The sequence below is a fragment of the Planococcus citri genome, chromosome 1 (assembly GCF_950023065.1).
Source record: "Planococcus citri chromosome 1, ihPlaCitr1.1, whole genome shotgun sequence".
Lineage (NCBI taxonomy): Eukaryota > Metazoa > Arthropoda > Insecta > Hemiptera > Pseudococcidae > Planococcus > Planococcus citri.
The window spans coordinates 77594608-77611683 of NC_088677.1; the positions used below are offsets into that span (position 1 = coordinate 77594608).

General features: G+C 34.6%; 1 protein-coding gene and 1 long non-coding RNA gene across 4 annotated transcripts in view; one reads left to right on the plus strand and one right to left on the minus strand.

The window, feature by feature from the left end:
- The window catches only part of LOC135834789 (voltage-dependent T-type calcium channel subunit alpha-1H-like), a 472203-nt gene that overhangs the window by 128396 nt on the left and 326731 nt on the right, over positions 1-17076 (minus strand). The window lies entirely within an intron of this gene.
- The window catches only part of LOC135834927 (uncharacterized), a 191803-nt gene that overhangs the window by 113543 nt on the left and 61184 nt on the right, over positions 1-17076 (plus strand). The window contains exon 4 of the long non-coding RNA XR_010556794.1: positions 3421-3478. This is a non-coding gene — a long non-coding RNA (uncharacterized LOC135834927). The remainder of the gene's footprint in view (positions 1-3420; positions 3479-17076) is intronic.

Sequence of the window (17076 nt, forward strand, 5' to 3'; positions counted from 1 at the left end):
ATAGGTATCACTGGAAACGAAACTGTTGATAGATTAGCAAAAACAGTCACTGCTCCCACCCCTCTCGCCTCTCTCACTCCCGATGATATTAAATCTCTGATCACTCATAACACATTTACCAACTGGCAGAACTTTTGGTCACAACAAACTTCAAACAAACTCTTCCAACATAAAAAAAACAACCCTTCCCTGGAAAAATCTAGGCCACCTGAACAAAAAAGAAGAAATCCTTATTACTAGACTAAGAATAGGCCACACAAAAATTACTCATAACCACTTATACGAAAAAGAACCAAAACCCCCATGCCAATTTTGCAGAAACGAACCCGCATCCATTCAACACATACTTTTCAACTGTCCCCAACTAAAACAAAACAGACTTACACTACAAATAAAAGAAAACCCACCTGCTATCCCTGACGAACCCTGTGAAATACAAAAATTCATCTCCCTAATAAAAAACATCAACCTCACAAACCAAATCTAACCCCTCCCCCCTACGGGTGTAATAATCTTGTGATTATAAACATCCAAAAAAAAAAAAGTATTATGATTTCTTTTACATTTGCAATAAGCTCGAAATACGTGATACGTATGCTCTATTAGAAAATTTTATACATCTTTGAATAGATTGTACTGTGGTACCTCGATTAGCATAGAATGTGTGCTTCAATGGAAGAGAAACATAAATTATCAAGAAAACTGCATCTTGATCCTGCCTAACTGTAATTATTTCCAGCTCACTCAGCCAACTCTCATCTTATCGTGAGAAGGAAGATACACATTACTTGGATTTAATTGAGCTCGGAAATAATTTTTAATAAGGAGAATGCTGTTGAATGGGAGAAAGGAGGAGACTTGATAATGGGGTGTAATATTTGTTTTAGGTGGAAGATGAGATCAAACTTAAAATACAAAGATGTCAGAATCTTGGTCCAGTTTTTTAAAAATTCATCACCTTGTACCCCCGCTCCCTCCTTCCCCTCCTTCCACATCTGGTGTTTACGTTCAATGTTCATTCTAGAATGGAAATAAAAATCGAAGAGTAGTCAAATTTTTCTTAAAAAAGGTCACTTTAGTAACCAAAGAAGCTGGAAAAAGTAACCAAAGAAGTGACTAAAACAGCTTTTAATGTAGGTACCTAAAGAAAAAAATGGCCAAGAAACATTAATCCACACTTCCACACTAACAGAGGCGTGACAAAGCGATGTGTTGGAGGGGGGGGGGGGGTGTGAGAGACTGAAACTCTCTCAACTATTCTCGCTACATTTTCCCAACTTTTTACTCGAGGTACCTCCCCCCCCACCCAGATTTTTCCAACTAATTACCCATAGGTGGGCCACCCAAATAAAGTGTTAAATTCGCCTAAAAAGCCAATTTACCCGTTTAAAGGGAAGCTATTTTTCCTCTTTTCCTGAAAAGTTGTGAAAATGGACAAAGCGAGTTTTGGAATATCACTCTTCATTTTATAAAAGGGAAAGTTTGAAACAAAAATGTTGATTACCTAAAACATTTATTTGAATATTTTCATTGATTGGGTTATGTTTTTGGAAGTTCTCGAGTTGATTTTTCCATTCTAGGGAATGTTTGAAAATTCTTGCTGTGAAAAATTTGTTATTTTTTTACGCAAGAAGTTGATTTGCACAGCTTTAAAATTTTCAAATTTCAGAAGTTTTCAGAAAATTAGGTATCTATTATTTTTAAAAACATGAGTAAAAGCCCGAGCAAACAGTTTTTGAGAACAAAATCTTACAATTTGTCCCAATTGTCCATAAGTTTACGTTTTGTTGCTAAAAATTGTCGCTTTTTCGCAAAAAATTCCAAAAGTCTTGATTTTTTTTCTATAAATTTCCCAGAAGTAGGTATCACCTTTTTTGTCAAAAATTTCAAGAAGTTTCGCTTTTTCGGCAAAGATTGCGAAAAAGTATCATTTCTTATACCAATAGTTTTTTGCTAAATTCTTGTCTTGCTTTGTGCCCAGAATTATTGCTTTTTAATTATTCAAATGTGCTGTTTTTATTTCATTCAGATTTCAAATTTTCAATTTATCTATTTTTTAAAAGAAATTTTGAAAAAATTTTGTGTATAAAAGTAATAGTTTTTGACAGATTGAAAAACACAATTTCGCTTCGATTGGGCAGAAACATTTACTTAATTTTTTCCTCGCTGCTGTAGTCATTTTTATAGAACAGGAGTGTTTTTTTGAAAAAACATTCCTGGAATTTTTTTGATATTGTAAACTGAAAATTTTCCAAAAATGTTGTATGTACCTCGCTTTGCTTTTTAAACTAATTTCAGATGAATTATTTTGCAGTTTTTTTTTAGAACAACCTACTTGAAAAAGTATGATTACGTATAATTTCATTAAAAACGTTCAAAATAAGTTGAAAAAATTTAGCAACGAAAAATTAAAATGGTAAAAATATTGGCTAGACATTGCTCCAAAAAACATTAAATTACACCTTCGTCCTTCATAGCACCGTAAAAGTGAAAAAATCAGGTGTGTAAAACGTTGCCTTCTTACTGCTTTTCCAAAAATGAAGTCATGAAATGTTTACAGAATGTCTCGCCAATGAATAGGTAATTGAAATGGTAAAGGTCTCTCCAAAAAATCCTAAATTGACATGTGAAATGTTTAATCTTCCTCTCCCCCCCTCCTCCCCTCCCCCTCCCCTTCCCAACAAGTAAATCGTCGGATGTTTGAAAAATTCCCCACCAGAAGTGCTGCTAGAACTCTGCATTTTCATTTTGGAATTTTGTTAGGTACCTTGCTTTTGACTTAAATTCTTGCTTTTCAGCTTAATTGCTAAAGATTCTCACCTTTTTCCAAAAATTATCCAAAGTTCTCGTTTTTTTTTTTGCCAGAGATTACCAAAAAGTTTTCTTGCCAGTTCCCAAAAAGTTCTGCTTTTGGTTGGGTTGTCAAAAATTTCTGGAAATTCACTCTTTTTTACAGAATTGCTACATACTTATTGTAGATGTTTTGCAAAACATTCCATAAATCTTAACTTTTTTTTGCCTAAAACTAAGCCATTTTCCTTTGTTAAAATTGTAAAAATTCCGCTTTTTGCTAGTTTTTTTTTTGCCAGAAACAAAAGTTTTAAAACAGTTCTACTTTTTGACGTTGAAAACCAGAACATTTCAATTTGTTATGTTCTAGTTTTTCTCTTGTGATTTTTTCTACATTAAACTGGTTTTTCGCGTTTTGTAACTTTTTTGAACTTTTTTTGGTTACTTAAAATACTTTTTTTTTTTTTGAAAATATTGAGTACGAGCCCTGATATGTACAAAAGATCATTGAAGAATTATATTTTCTGTTCAGCTGACTCGTATTTTTTCCTCAAGAATTCCTTTACTCTGAGATGTTTCGATTTCAAAGTTGAAATTTTAGATTCAACTAACTGATGTTATTTTTTTCAGGTGGACGTTGACTTTTCGTTCAGAAGAAATCGTGAAGTAGCAGGCTGTTCCGATATTGGTGAGTAATTTTCTTCAATACAATATCTCGCAGGTGAATTTCGCAAAAGGGGAAATATCTTGAAAATTATACGAGTAATTTGTAGGAAAATTTTCGTTGTAAAAATTCTAGAAATGATAATTTGGGATAATTGTTTCTGAGTTTGTATTTTCTTTTGAGTACTTTTCCCTACATTTCCTGAGTGTAATTTGAGCAAAAAAAAGTGAAAATTCCGCGCTTCGAATTCCGATTTCTGAATTTAAAATATCGTATTTTTCAAAATTTTTCCAATTTGTGTTGAATTTTTTCCAATGTTGCCAAAAATAAAGAGAGATAGTCGTACTTTTTAGAAAAATTCTCAACTTAAAAATGAATCATTTTTTGATTAAACTTTGAATTTTCTTCTGGAATTCTCAAAGTTGAAAATCGAGTTTCATCTTGAAATTTTGTTTTTTATTTGTGTCAAAAATCGCTGATTTTTAAAAATAAAATTTTTTTTGAACATTGCTATCAATTCAAGTGAGTGATGAGCATTTCTGCGAACATATTGCAAAATGAGAGTGATTCGGTATCGTTTGGTCAACCGAGAACGACAATATCGGTACAAACAATGCTCTCCTCGAAACAATAAGCTCGCAATTTAAAAGCCCTACGGAAAACAGGGTGCGAATGAGGGAGCAGAACTGGGTGAATTTAACGATTAACTTCCCGGACCCGATACAACACGCGGTATCGTTGTATTACGCGGTTAATTACGAGTCCAGGTTGATTTCGCAGGCTGCGTGAATTAATTATCTCGATGAAGATGGTACCCAACTATACCTATAGTGCTATAAGCGAGGTGCTTTTAAAATAATTAAATTCGCTATAAGACGCCAAATTTTTCAAACCGCGTTCTCTCTCACTAGAAATGAAGACGATCGAGGCAGGCGCCTCGCCTGTGAGAGAAAAAAAACCAACAGAATACAACGACCTGAAAACGAGCTCGAGTAAATTCCATGGTACGAGACTATAAGCTGTGGGGGCAGGGGCTGGGGGCCAGAGTTTCGAAATAGATACTCAGTCGAATGAACCCGTCGATATTGTAGATGAAAGGAGGAGGGGGGTGGGGAGAAGTTGCGAGAAACGTTGCATAGTTTTCTTTACTGCCACGTACACTTATACCTATAGCTATTTTTTCTAATGGAAAAAACCAAGAAGAAACTCATCAGTTGGAAGTTCGTTTTTACTTCTTGGCTAAAGCAGCTATGAAAGATACGACGAGCTGATTAACTACCGCGTGGAAAATTTTCAACTCGAAGTATTTCAGCTTCTCTTCGTCCTCGGTAAATCATATTGCTCGAGGGAAAATCTCATAAATTGGTAGGTAGCTCGGTATATTTAGGTGCTAGGTATCAATGAACGTATATGCTCGTCGCGATTTACTCATACACACTTTTATGTGCGGTTGCGATGGTTTTTTCCATCCTCGCATCGTCTCGTTCGCGAATTAAATTAACTCGAGCGCGTAGCATTGCGCTTAATTGAAAACTCACTCGAAGTACGTGATAATTTTTACAATTATTGCTCAGAGTTCTGACGGTATTTAGATCTCATACACAAAATATACAGGCTACACAAGTCCTCCTATATACGATACGTACTACGTTATGAATGATTTGCGAAGAATTCACAGTACGTTGGTCTGTGTTTTTATTCACTTCGTTTGCTTTTTTTTTATCGTCGAAACTACCCCGATTGTGCATTTAACCACGTTTTTTCTCCCTGTCGTCTTGACAAAGTATACGTATGGCGACGTTTTTTTTTATTTTTGTACCAATGTACTGTATTCTTTCGTCTTTTTTCCCTTTTCGATCGTGTTGGATGAATTTTTAAAAAGCTCGCGACGAATCGAGTATACTTGACACGTACTCGGTACCTGGTTCTGTTGCGTGTATCGATTTTGAGCCAATAGAATGTCGAAATTGAGGTGCAGATCTCGACTCAATTAAAGCATCATCGTAGCTTAGGATATAAAAGCGTGTTTTTGACCCTTGCAAAAGATGAGACAAAAATCCCATCTCGAAGAGTAAAACCTTTTGTTCCGGTGTCGTGTATGGGTTATAGAGAGGTGCTTGATTACGCTTATTTACCACGTTTTTCGTTATACACACGAACACAGAGTTCATTTATAGTAAAGTGGTTAGGACTGAGGAGGAAAAAAAAAAAAGTAAATTGACCGAAAGGGAAAAGCAACGTATAAGGCGACCGATCGACTCGAACGAGAATTACGATTTGGTTCACGTAAAAAATGATGATAAGAATATACGAAGACGTGGTTCGTTTACTCGAAGCGTTATTTTTTACAAAGTTTTTTCATAAATGTACCGGGAGTGTTTTTGTTTGATACGATATGGTGGGAATTTAGTTTAGGAACTTGTGGCGGAGATGATCAGTGAGTGGAGAGGTGCCAGAGGGTTGGTTTACCGAATCGGGGAGGAGGGATTTATTCAGATTACAGAATCGTTGGCCAATTTTTTTCTGGGGGTTGATTTTTTTTAAAAGGATGCGTCAGAAATGTAATTTTTGGTGTTTTTTTTGCTCTAGGGTCATTTTTAGTAGATTTTCTCTTTTCATCATCCTTTTTGGAAGTAAAGGTGACCATTGTATGGAAAATTAGGAAAAGTTGGGGAATCTCAATTTCAATCTTCTGGAGAAATCAGATCACAAAACCTGGAAATTTTGAAAATGAAGTAATTTTCTTGCTGTGAAAAAAATGTGAATAATTTTTTTTTGGGGGGGGGGGGGGTAGACAGGAGAAAGAAAGGTCACAACATTGAAAATTTGAATTTTTTAAGCTGGGTAAGTGGATACTGCCCATTAGGACGGGTCATTTTTGCTTTTGGATTTTGAAAAAGTAGAGATTTCTGTGTTGGTTCGATGGACTCAAAAAATTAATTTGATAATTGAACCATTCTGACATATACTTTTTGGGAAAAATTATAAAAAATCCTCGCTTTTTACCACATTTTACGTAGAAAATAGGTGTTTTTCTTCAAAAAAATAATTCCAAAGTTTTACTTTTTTAAAAAAAAACTATTCAAAAGTCTCGCTTTTCCCCCCAGAAATTGCCAGAAAACCATTCCTTTTTTTATAATTCATCAGTCCGAATTTGTTTCCTATCTTCTTTTTAATCAAAATTTTGAAAATTGTGCTTTAAATTTTAAAACATTTTAAACGTTTGAAATTAAAATTTTGAATTTACACTTGAGGAGCTCATTGCAAAAGTAGCCCTTGTCACATGAACTTTTAGACCCTTTTCACTCGATTGCACCTATTGCCAACTGCGGAGATCATGTTGTAATGATGAAATGACCGTCAAGTTGGTCTACCCTGAGTAGCCCTGAGAGGAATTGCTTTATAGAGTTTACATTCATGATACTGGGTACGCTCAAGGGAGAGCTTTGGAGATTGCATAGGTTCATGTGACAAGGGCTACTTTTGCAATGAGCTCCTCTCTTTGAAAATCCAATCTTTCGAAATGTAAATTTTAAAACTAGATTTTTCATGATTCTGAAAAAATATGGAACAAAAAAATCTCTGTGCAGAAATTTCGAAAATCTGATTCAAATGATGTATTTCAAAATAATATTATTTTGAAACTGATTTTTAAAATTTTTGAAAATTGGAAAATCCGATTTTAGGATTATTTCACATGCATGGAAAAATTAAAATGAATTTTAAAATTTTCACTTTTGAAATACCTATTGAAGATTTTTCATTTTGTGTCCTATTTTCTTGCATTATGTATTCGAAAATTTTCAAAACGTAAGTTCAAAACCAAATGTTCAACATTCCCATCTCAAAGGAAACCGATTGGATCTGATCAGGTCTTGAACTGATCTACATATCCCAATTTCGTCAAATATAATCGGATTCGAAGAATGTCTGGCTTTAATCTCATTTGAACTAGTCTTTGATCTAGGTGAGATTTATTCAGGTTTGGTGAGGTCAAATTGAATCCATAGAATGTCTGGATCTACTTGATCAGACCTGATCAGGTCCAATCATTTTCTTTTGAAGCTCTGAGTGTCCTATTCTCCTACGTGATTATCAAAGTCTTGCTTTTTGCCAAAAATACCAAAAAATCTCACAATTTGTCCAAATTGCCAAAGTTTTCATTTCTTGCTGAAAATTGTCTGGTTTTCGCAAGAAGAAATTTCTGAAAAGTCTAGCTTTTTTTGCGAAGAATGCCAAAAATTCTTACTTTTTTAACCGAAAATATTGTAAAAAATCTTGCCTTTTCAACAAAAACTGCTATTATTTTTTTGTCAGTAATTGACAAAAATTCCTACTTTGTGCTGAAATTGTCAGTCTTGCTTTTTTCCGAAAATTGTCAATGATTCTCACTTTTCCAAAAATTGACAAAAATTTGTTTTTTTTGCAAAAGTCCGAAAAATTTTGATTTAAAATTGTTCAAAAGTCTTGCTTTTTACCAAAAAATACTTGAAAATTTCGTTTTTAAACCGAAAAGCTTCAATACTTACAGTTTCGCTTTTCTGAAATAATTGCAAAAAAAGTATAATTATTCTGCCAATGATCTCCAAAAAATTGCTGCTTGTTAAAATTTTCAAATGTTCGCTTTCTGATATACCTGTAAATTCTTGCTGTTTAAGTGCTTTTTTGCCAATTATTCCCAAAAAGTTACTGCTTAATTTTGACAAAAATTGTCAGTCTTGCATTTTTTCAAAAAATTGTTGAACATTGTCTTTTTTTGTAAAAAATGACAAAACGTCTCACTTTTTTTCGTTAATTGCCCAAAAATCTCACTTTTTTGCCAGAAACTTCAAACATTCTTATTTTGTTTGCCAAAAATTGCCGAATAGTCTCACTTTTTTGCCAAAGAGTATTAAAATTCCTGGTTTAACCTTTTAAAATTACAGACCAAAACATTTTCAATTTGTGATATGTTATTTTATTAGATATAGTGAAGTCGAAGCGGCAAACCATGAGGAGAACAAGTATGAGCCATTCTCTTGGGAAGAGCTAGATGGACTGATGGAGCATTGAAAAGCTCCAGAAATGGAGAAGCCCCAGGCAGTGATAAGTTACCAACAGACTTATTCAAGAACGCCACAATAACCGTAAAGAAGAGACTGCTAGCTTTCTACAATAAAATACTATCAGGACTTAGGAGCTACCATACCCGAAGACTTCCGAACTGCAATTGTAATACCCATTTTCAAAAAGGAGACCAAAATGACCCAGGAAACTACCGTGGAATTAGCCTACTAACCAAACGCTGCTTACAAAATACTTGCAAAGATGCTAGTGAGAAGAATTGAGAGCCATGCGGAGCCAATAATATTGGAATGCCAAAATGGATTTCAAAAGGGAAGATCATGCATAGATGGGGTATACGCAACAAAGCTGCTGATGGAGAAGAGACGAGAATATAACCTAGAAACACACATGTGCTTTGTTGATCTGGAGAAGGTGTACGATCAAGTACGAAGGAAGAAGTTGTTTGAAATCCTGAGGAAAATCAAAGTGAGTGAACGAATAGTACGCTTAATTGAAGAAATATACACAGATAATGTAATAAGATTAAGATCCGGAAGCATGTTGGAAGCAAAGAAGATAGGAACAGGAGTAAGACAGGGATGCCCAATGTCATGTAGTCTGTTCAGCATCTACTTTGACGACATGATTAAAGAATGGCTGAAAACCGAGCCAAAAGGGCTAGACATCAATGACACTCATGTCAATACCCTGCTATTTGCTGATGATCAGGTGGTCTTTGCTGACAATGAAGATGACTTGCACAGAGTGATGCACAATCTTTAGAAAGTAGCTGACAAATACAGAATGAGAATCTTGTCGTCAAAAACAAAAGTGATTACCTTAGAGGGGAAAGAGCCAATACGCAGTAAAATCGTTGTAAATGGACTGCCAGTGGAACAAGTTAAAAGCTTTAAATATCTCGGATGTGAGCTATCATATGAAGGAGAAGTTGACGCACAACTTAAGATCAATAAATTCCTGAGAGTAAGCAGAGTGATAAACCAAGCCATTCCTCCAAGAAAAGTCAGAGTTGAAACTCGAATAAGAATCTACAATACACTGGTAAGATCAATGCTGCTGTATGGAAGCGAAACATGGACGATGAGAAAAGATATAAAAAGCAGAGTGACTGGCAGGAGGAGCAGAAGAAGACCAAAGAAAAAACTTGATGATACATTGACAAGCAATTCTTCTACAGTTTCCCAGACGGGCTGAACAGCTCACTGGGTCTGGGGTCAAAGTTCAATGATGATGATGATGATGATTATTTTCTTGAAATAATTTTTTTCTGCATTAAAATGTTTTGCTCACGTTTTATGATTTTTTAAAGTTACTTTTTGGTTACTTTTTCAAACCTTTTTGGTTGCTAAAATTACTTTTTTTTTTGAAAAAATTGAGTACAAGCCTTGAATATACATATGTATATTTCTCCATGGCGTTCATACTGAAAAATTCTGAAAAATGACCCCAAGTTAGCCAAGGACAACTTTTTTTGCTGATTAACATATCAAGTAATTGTGGTCACTTTTTTTGTATTCCCAATTTTAAAAATTCCAAAGATAACCTACCAGAAAATACAAGTACCTAGCAAAAAAATTCCACAATTTAACAATCAAGGTCTCGGCCAAGGTAACTCGGACTTTTCAATTCCAGAGATATTTTCAATCGTTCCTTATTCAAATCTCACAAAGTAGGTACTTTAATAATTTACTAATATTTCGAAATTTTCCATACAAACGTGATTCTATTCGACGTTTTCGTATCATGATTTTCAAAGAATAAAATAATAATAAATATATCTAACCTATGAAAAACAACATTCATCTTTTCAATAATAAAACCTCCGCTTTCTGCCTTCTTTTTCACCAACATTCAAAAGATTCTTTTACCTCTCAGTAAGATGCAACACGACTTCCCTTTTAAAATCTTCTCTCATCGTCCAAACCTTAACATTGAAAACACCGGTAAATTTTCAAGAAAAAAGAAAACCAATTCGACGTAGTCGTCGGTCGAGGCGAAGCTAATTACACTCCCGGCAGCATCTCACAAATACATAATAATGATAGAAGAAGAAAAAAAAAGCAAGAGAGAGATGCTTTTGCATCAAAAATCATTCCACAAAGAAGAAGTCTCGTTTTGCGCGAGTTAATTTCACTCGAAATTAATCCGCATATTGTATAAAGAAGGCCGATTCGTACCTACTATACTACTTTATAATTGGAGAAAAAGCCAGCCACAGTAGGTCTTCTTTGATGAAGAAAAACGCAATCATGGCGGGCAGAATTTTTCAAGGTACGATTTTGGATACTCGGTGGAGAGGTGGAGGGGGAGGGTCGACCGACAGAAAACATACAACTAGGTTATAGTATATACTACGAGACGACGAACGAGGGTAAAAAAATATTTTCAAATTTCATCAACGCAACGCGAGAATTTAATCAAAGCTCGAGACTTTTCTTCGATGCGGAAGACCGCGAAAGAAAAAAGGGAAAAAAGTGATTTGGAAAAAAGAAAGCTTAATTATATTTAATCTCATCAGTAGGGCTCCGACAACGTATACTGCTGTATCTCCCCCCTCCCTCCCTCTCACTCTCTCTCTCTGTGGTTAAGTATACGTGTAGCAGTCTTTTTAGATCGTTGTCTTCCTTTACACGTTATTTTTTGCGGCGGCAATTTCGTTAAATCGTCGGCTTTAAATTTACTTCACGTTGCACTTTTGAAAATTGGACGAGGTATAATGGAAATACAGGCTTTTCGCTCGGTTTTGTGGGATTATAGTACGAAAAAGGTATAAACTCCGGAAGAGGCATCGCGCGCTCTATCGGTTCCTTCGTTCTTTTGTGTTTGCCTCAATTTGCGTTGATAAAGCTACCAACGTATACTACCTAACTATGTGAAATCGTCTACCTACTTTTATAAATAAATTTTACCAGAAACATAGCGAACGAACGAATATGTGCCATCAGCATCCGCATCCCTTCGCAAAAACACGACAAAAATTCAATTCACCTGTAAGCCAAAGTCAAGAAAACACGCACATCGAGATAGAAAGAAGCACAATGTGTCTCTAATGCACGCAAGCGCCGCAACCCTCGAAGAACAAGCGAAGGGTAAATGAACAACAAAAATTTAATGGCTGGATGCAGCGCGAAAAGAGGCAAGCTGAGGCGCGGCTTACTCACCTATATACCTACAGAATACCTACTGGGTACCTGTTGAAACATGCAAGAAGTTTGTCACGATGACTTTTGCTCGTTGCTCATACCCTTGATCAATAATCACACTCCGCTGTGCAGGCAGGTGTATGGACGCAAAGCCAGATAAAAGACGCTCTGTGCGACTCGACGACTGCTGCTGTAACTTATACCCCTATCTTCTTTATTATGATTACCTTGTTCTGGTGTGCTGCTGCTTGTTCTTGTCTTTGCAAATAGAAGAGACACATTGACCAGCTGAGTTGAGCAGGTTTGAGTTTCTCGCTACGTTTCGGATTATTTTGATAGGTTGTATGATACCTTTTTCAAAAAAACACCTAAAATGATGGCTCAAGTTTTGGCTCAAAATTTTTAAAAGTGCTCATAAATAAAGTTTAGATGGGAATTTTTGATTTTATGTGGAAATTGTAGTTATGGTTTGTGGAATACTTTTCATAACTAACTAGAAAATTGGTTCAATATTTCAGCATTCAAAATTTTTAAAAAGTATGTACTCTAAAAAATTTTCGTGGAAAATTTTGGTTTTCTGTCAACATTTCCATTCATTTTGAAAATCCTTACCCAATTTTGGTTCAAAATTCTTCAGAAGTGCTAAAAAAAATGTTGACTGGAATTTTAGATTTTTTCACGAAATTTTAATGCATTTTGATTAGTCTCATGACGCTTCTTCAAAAGTCATATTAGCCCAATTTTGGGCTCAGAATTTTTTAGAAAGCTCAAAAAACATTTTTGTCGAAATATTTGAATTTTCCACAACAATGTAAACCACTTTGAAAGATCTCATGGCATTTTTTTTCATAATGCTTCAAAATCCTGACCTAATTTTTCAGTTTAAAATTCTTCAGAAGTGATCAAAAAAAGTTTTGACTGGAATTTTTGATTTCTTGACGGAATTTTGATACATTTTGATTGGTGGCATGACGCATGACACTTCTTCAAAAATTTCAAAAATAATACTTATAGCCCAATTTTGAGCTCAGAATTTTCTAGAGAGCTCGAAAAACATTTTCGTCAAAATATTTGAATTTCCCACAAAAGTGTAAACCTTTTTGGAAGATCTCATAACAATTTTTTCATAATGACCCAAAATCTTGACCTAATTTTTTGGTTCAAAATCTTCAGAAATGTTCAAAAAAAGTTTTGACTGGAATTTTTGATTTTTGATGAAATTTTAATACATTTTGATTGGTCGCATGATACTTCTTGAAAAAATTTCAAAAATGATATGCTTAGCCCAATTTTGAGCTCTAAATTTCTTAGAGAGCTCGAAAAACATTTTTGTCAAAATATTCGAATCTCCCACAAAAATGTTAACCTTTTAAGAAGATCTCATAACCTTTTTTTCATAATGACCCAAAATCTTGACCTAATTTTTTGGATCAAAATCTTCGGAAATGTTTTAAAAAAGTTTTGACTTGAATTTCCCATAAAAATGTAAACCTTTTTGGAAGATCTCATAATATTATTCAATGCTTCAAAATCCTGACATAATTTTTCGGTTCAAAATTCTTCAGAAATGCTCAAAAAAAGTTTTGATTGGAATTTATGACTTTTTGACGAAATTTTAATACATTTTTATTGGTCACATGATATTTCTTCAAAAAATGTCAAAAGAAACATTTTCGTCAAAATATTTGAATTTTCCACAAAAAAGAAAACCACTTTGAAAGATCTTATGACATTTTTTTCATAATGCCCCAAAATCCCCATCCAATTTTTCGGTTCAAAATTCCTCAGAAGTGCTCGAAAAAAGTTTTGACTGGAATTTTTGATTTTTTGACGAAATTTTAATACATTTTGATTGGTCACTTGTTACTTCTTCAAAAAATGTCAAAAATGATATACCTAGACCAATTTTTAGCTCAGAATTCTTTGAAAAAGTTCAAAAACATTTTCATTTAAATAATCGAATTGCTGGCAAAATTTAAATCACTTTGATAGATTTCAAGACACTTCTTCTCATGGCTGTTGGAAAAATTGACTCAGTTCTGGGCTCAGAATTTTTCAAAAGTGCTCAAAAAGAAATGTTTGTTTTTCTGCCGATATTCCAACCTATTTTGATTAGAGGTTCTAGTTCCTGAGTTTTGATAGGTCTCATGGTACTGTTTCCAAAAATCTCAAAAATCATAGGTAACCCAATTTTGGGCTCAATATTTTTCGAAAAATGCTTCAAAATCATTTTCTTCCAAATATTCGATTTTATCGCAAAATTCTAACTCATCTCGATAGGTCACTTGACACTTCTCAGAAATCCCAAAAATCGTCCATTAATTTTTGACTCAAAATTCATCGAAAATGCTCGAAAAACATTTTCGTCGAAATATTCAAATTCCTCGCGAAATTCGAAATTGGGATTTTTTGAGCTCCATTTTCTCAAAAATAACCATCAATGGAGCGTCAGTGCCCTAATGTCAAACATTATCGGGCCTGGTCATTTTAAAACATTCGGAGTTTGTAGGCTCCACTCTTCCCCCCTCCTCCTCTTCCAATTGTGCAACTGAGAAAATCCACTGAAAATTTCTAAAGCTTATCCAAAGAAAAATAATGAAAAGTGATGCGAACAGAATTGAAATCAATCTTGAACTTCCTTTCACTCTTTATTCAATCAATGGTATTGCAAATTTTATCATTTTTCGATTTTCAAAGTCAATTTGTGTAATTTCCATTTTACAAGGTCGACAAATTTTCAAACAAATTCAACAAAATTCCGAAAATGAAATTCAGATCTTGAAATTTGCATCGCTGATTATTCGATTTTTTATAATTTTGACCCAGATTTTTTCCACCAATCAAAATACGAGTACTTCTTGATTAAAAAAAATTGATTAATACCATTTTTTCGAAAGACTCACTCTCACTAGTAACTCTCCTCCTACGAAAATTTTGAAAAATATCCTCCTCGCTCTCATCACTTCATTTTAAAAAGACCTAGTATCAAAACACCTATCTATTTAATTTCAGTCGGCAGCTCTCACCTGTAACTCAATGTGAAGCTGCTCGTAATGTCTTTTTATAACGGTTTAATAGGCCTGATGTGGTCGACGACCAAGATTCTAACTTCTGCTTTAACAAATCCACGCGCCAATTCTCGCTGTACTTTACCACCACGTTAACTTGGTGTTTCGTTTTAGTTAAACCCAGCTTCGTCCGCAGCCTTATGGCCCCCTTAATTTTAAAATATGAGTGTAGCGTCAAACAACTTCGCCTTATAATATTACCGAGCTTTTCTTTTGATTTACATGCGTTTTTTTCCTCCGTCTTCGCTGGGCGAATAATTTTTCTCAAAGGAAATTTCGCTGTTTTTTTTCTCCTTTTTTTTTCTTCGCTAAATATGACATGACTTCACAGAGAGAATTTTTGGTTCAATTTTTGGGAAAAATTTTGATGTCGAGTCAAAGGTGGTAGAGTGTCGCGTCATTGGCTTCTGGTTTCCCCTTGTGAGTATCTAGCTAGGAATGAAGAACGAAGGTAATGTAGGTAGGTACTTTGAATTGAAATTCGAATAAGTAATTTAGGAGCGAACTTTTTTTTTTTTTTGGTGCAAGCTACGTGATAAGGGTAAATTTGCTTGTAAATTGAAATTTTATTCGGCATTTCTTTAAATTGGTGGCACTGCTGGTACCTACCTAAAATGTCTGTCTTTTGAGTTCGAAATTGAGAAGAAAAAACAGAAATTTATTCACGAAACTGAGAACATAATGGCAATTTTCTCGTTGAATTTGTTTTGGGGTTTTTTCAAAATTTAAATCCACTCTGATCAAAAGGCGAAACGAAAATGCCATCGTTTATTGCAATTTTCTCAATACAACTCGCTTGGTCCCAAATCCAAAGCGGAGGGAATGGAACGAAAACGTTTTTGAGAATTTGAAAAACACCAAAATCCGACAAAAAACGTAACTGCAACGGAAACGTCCAATAAAATTTTAAAACGAAAAAGCAAGATTTAAGTAAAATTTTAGAAGGGAGGGGGTGGGAGTAATTGTTGAAAATTGACATCTTTTTGAAAAACATTTTTTACTGGGCGTGTATAATTGTTTGGATTTACAAGGCCAAAATTTTTGGAAAAAATAAAATTTCGAGCAATGTACGTGAAAAGACACAAAAATGACAATTTCCCATTTTTGAGCCAAAATTGTGAAAAATGATAGCTGACCTCGCCCTCCCCCCCATCAGACCTCTTTTACTCCCTTAAATTTTCAACCCGCCAAAAAATACACCCCAAATATGAAAAAATTTTTTTGAAAAAAATTTCACACAAGCACCTACCTACTTGGTGACTATTCATTGTGAAAGTTTTACAATTTTTGAACCACCACGCCCCCTCCGGAGGGTAAAAATTTTGAATTTTGAGCACTTCTGGGCACATTTCTCAGGTTGGGTTGGGGGAAGACGTCGGCTCAGATTTTTTTGAGTATGGTTTTACATCAAAACTAACATTTTGAGTTTATTTCGTCAAAATTGAAGAACGTACTTGCAGATTTCACTATCTTATCCTGAAAGGCTCCTTGAACATGAAGAATAATTTTATCAGAATTTTGCCAAGAATTTTCACTTCATTTGGTGTTCGTATCTTCTGATCGTGAGGTTGATTTTCCAAACCAACTTCCCAGCGAGGCCACGATAACGAAAAATGAAAAACAAGAAATAAAAACCCCTTCGCGAAAAGAACTTGAGCATTTACCACGTTTTTACCACATACCTACACAGCTGCCTGTCTGCTTACCTTCGTCTCTGAAAAAAAAATGGCGAACGGAATGAAAAACTGTGGTAAGACGACAACGGCGGGCGTTATTAATTAAACGAATGCACTTAATTAATAATTCTCATTAAAACGATAAAGTTGTAAACTTTTTTAATTTTTTAACCTTAACAAAAGGTTCGGACATTTTTTTCGCGAAAAACAATTTCCATCTAATTACAAACGTTTATTTACGCGCCTGTTCTCGCATCGTCGTTGATGTCGGTGTTGGTATTTCCCCTTGTTTCTCTTTCTTACTATTCCACGGCAGCAGCAGAATGGCCCCACAAAACACACTAGGCGATAAATTATTGCCAGCCTTTTTTACGCCAATTTTTTTCCCAAAGAGGTATATCGTTCTTTTCGCACCTCGCGAATACAATGCGCGACAATGACTCGTACTACCGAAGAATGGTGACAGGAATGGAACAAAAAATTACCTTTTAAATTAAGGGTTTTATCTCGAACGTTGGTATTTTATTATTTTTGTTTTGCATTGGGAAGATATAATGTGGAAGAGGGGGAGTATGAGGATATGTAGATTTCCATAAATTTTTGTAAACGAAATGACCACGACGTAAAAATCCTGGCAAAAATGGCGAAAAAGCACGTTTTTAACAAGA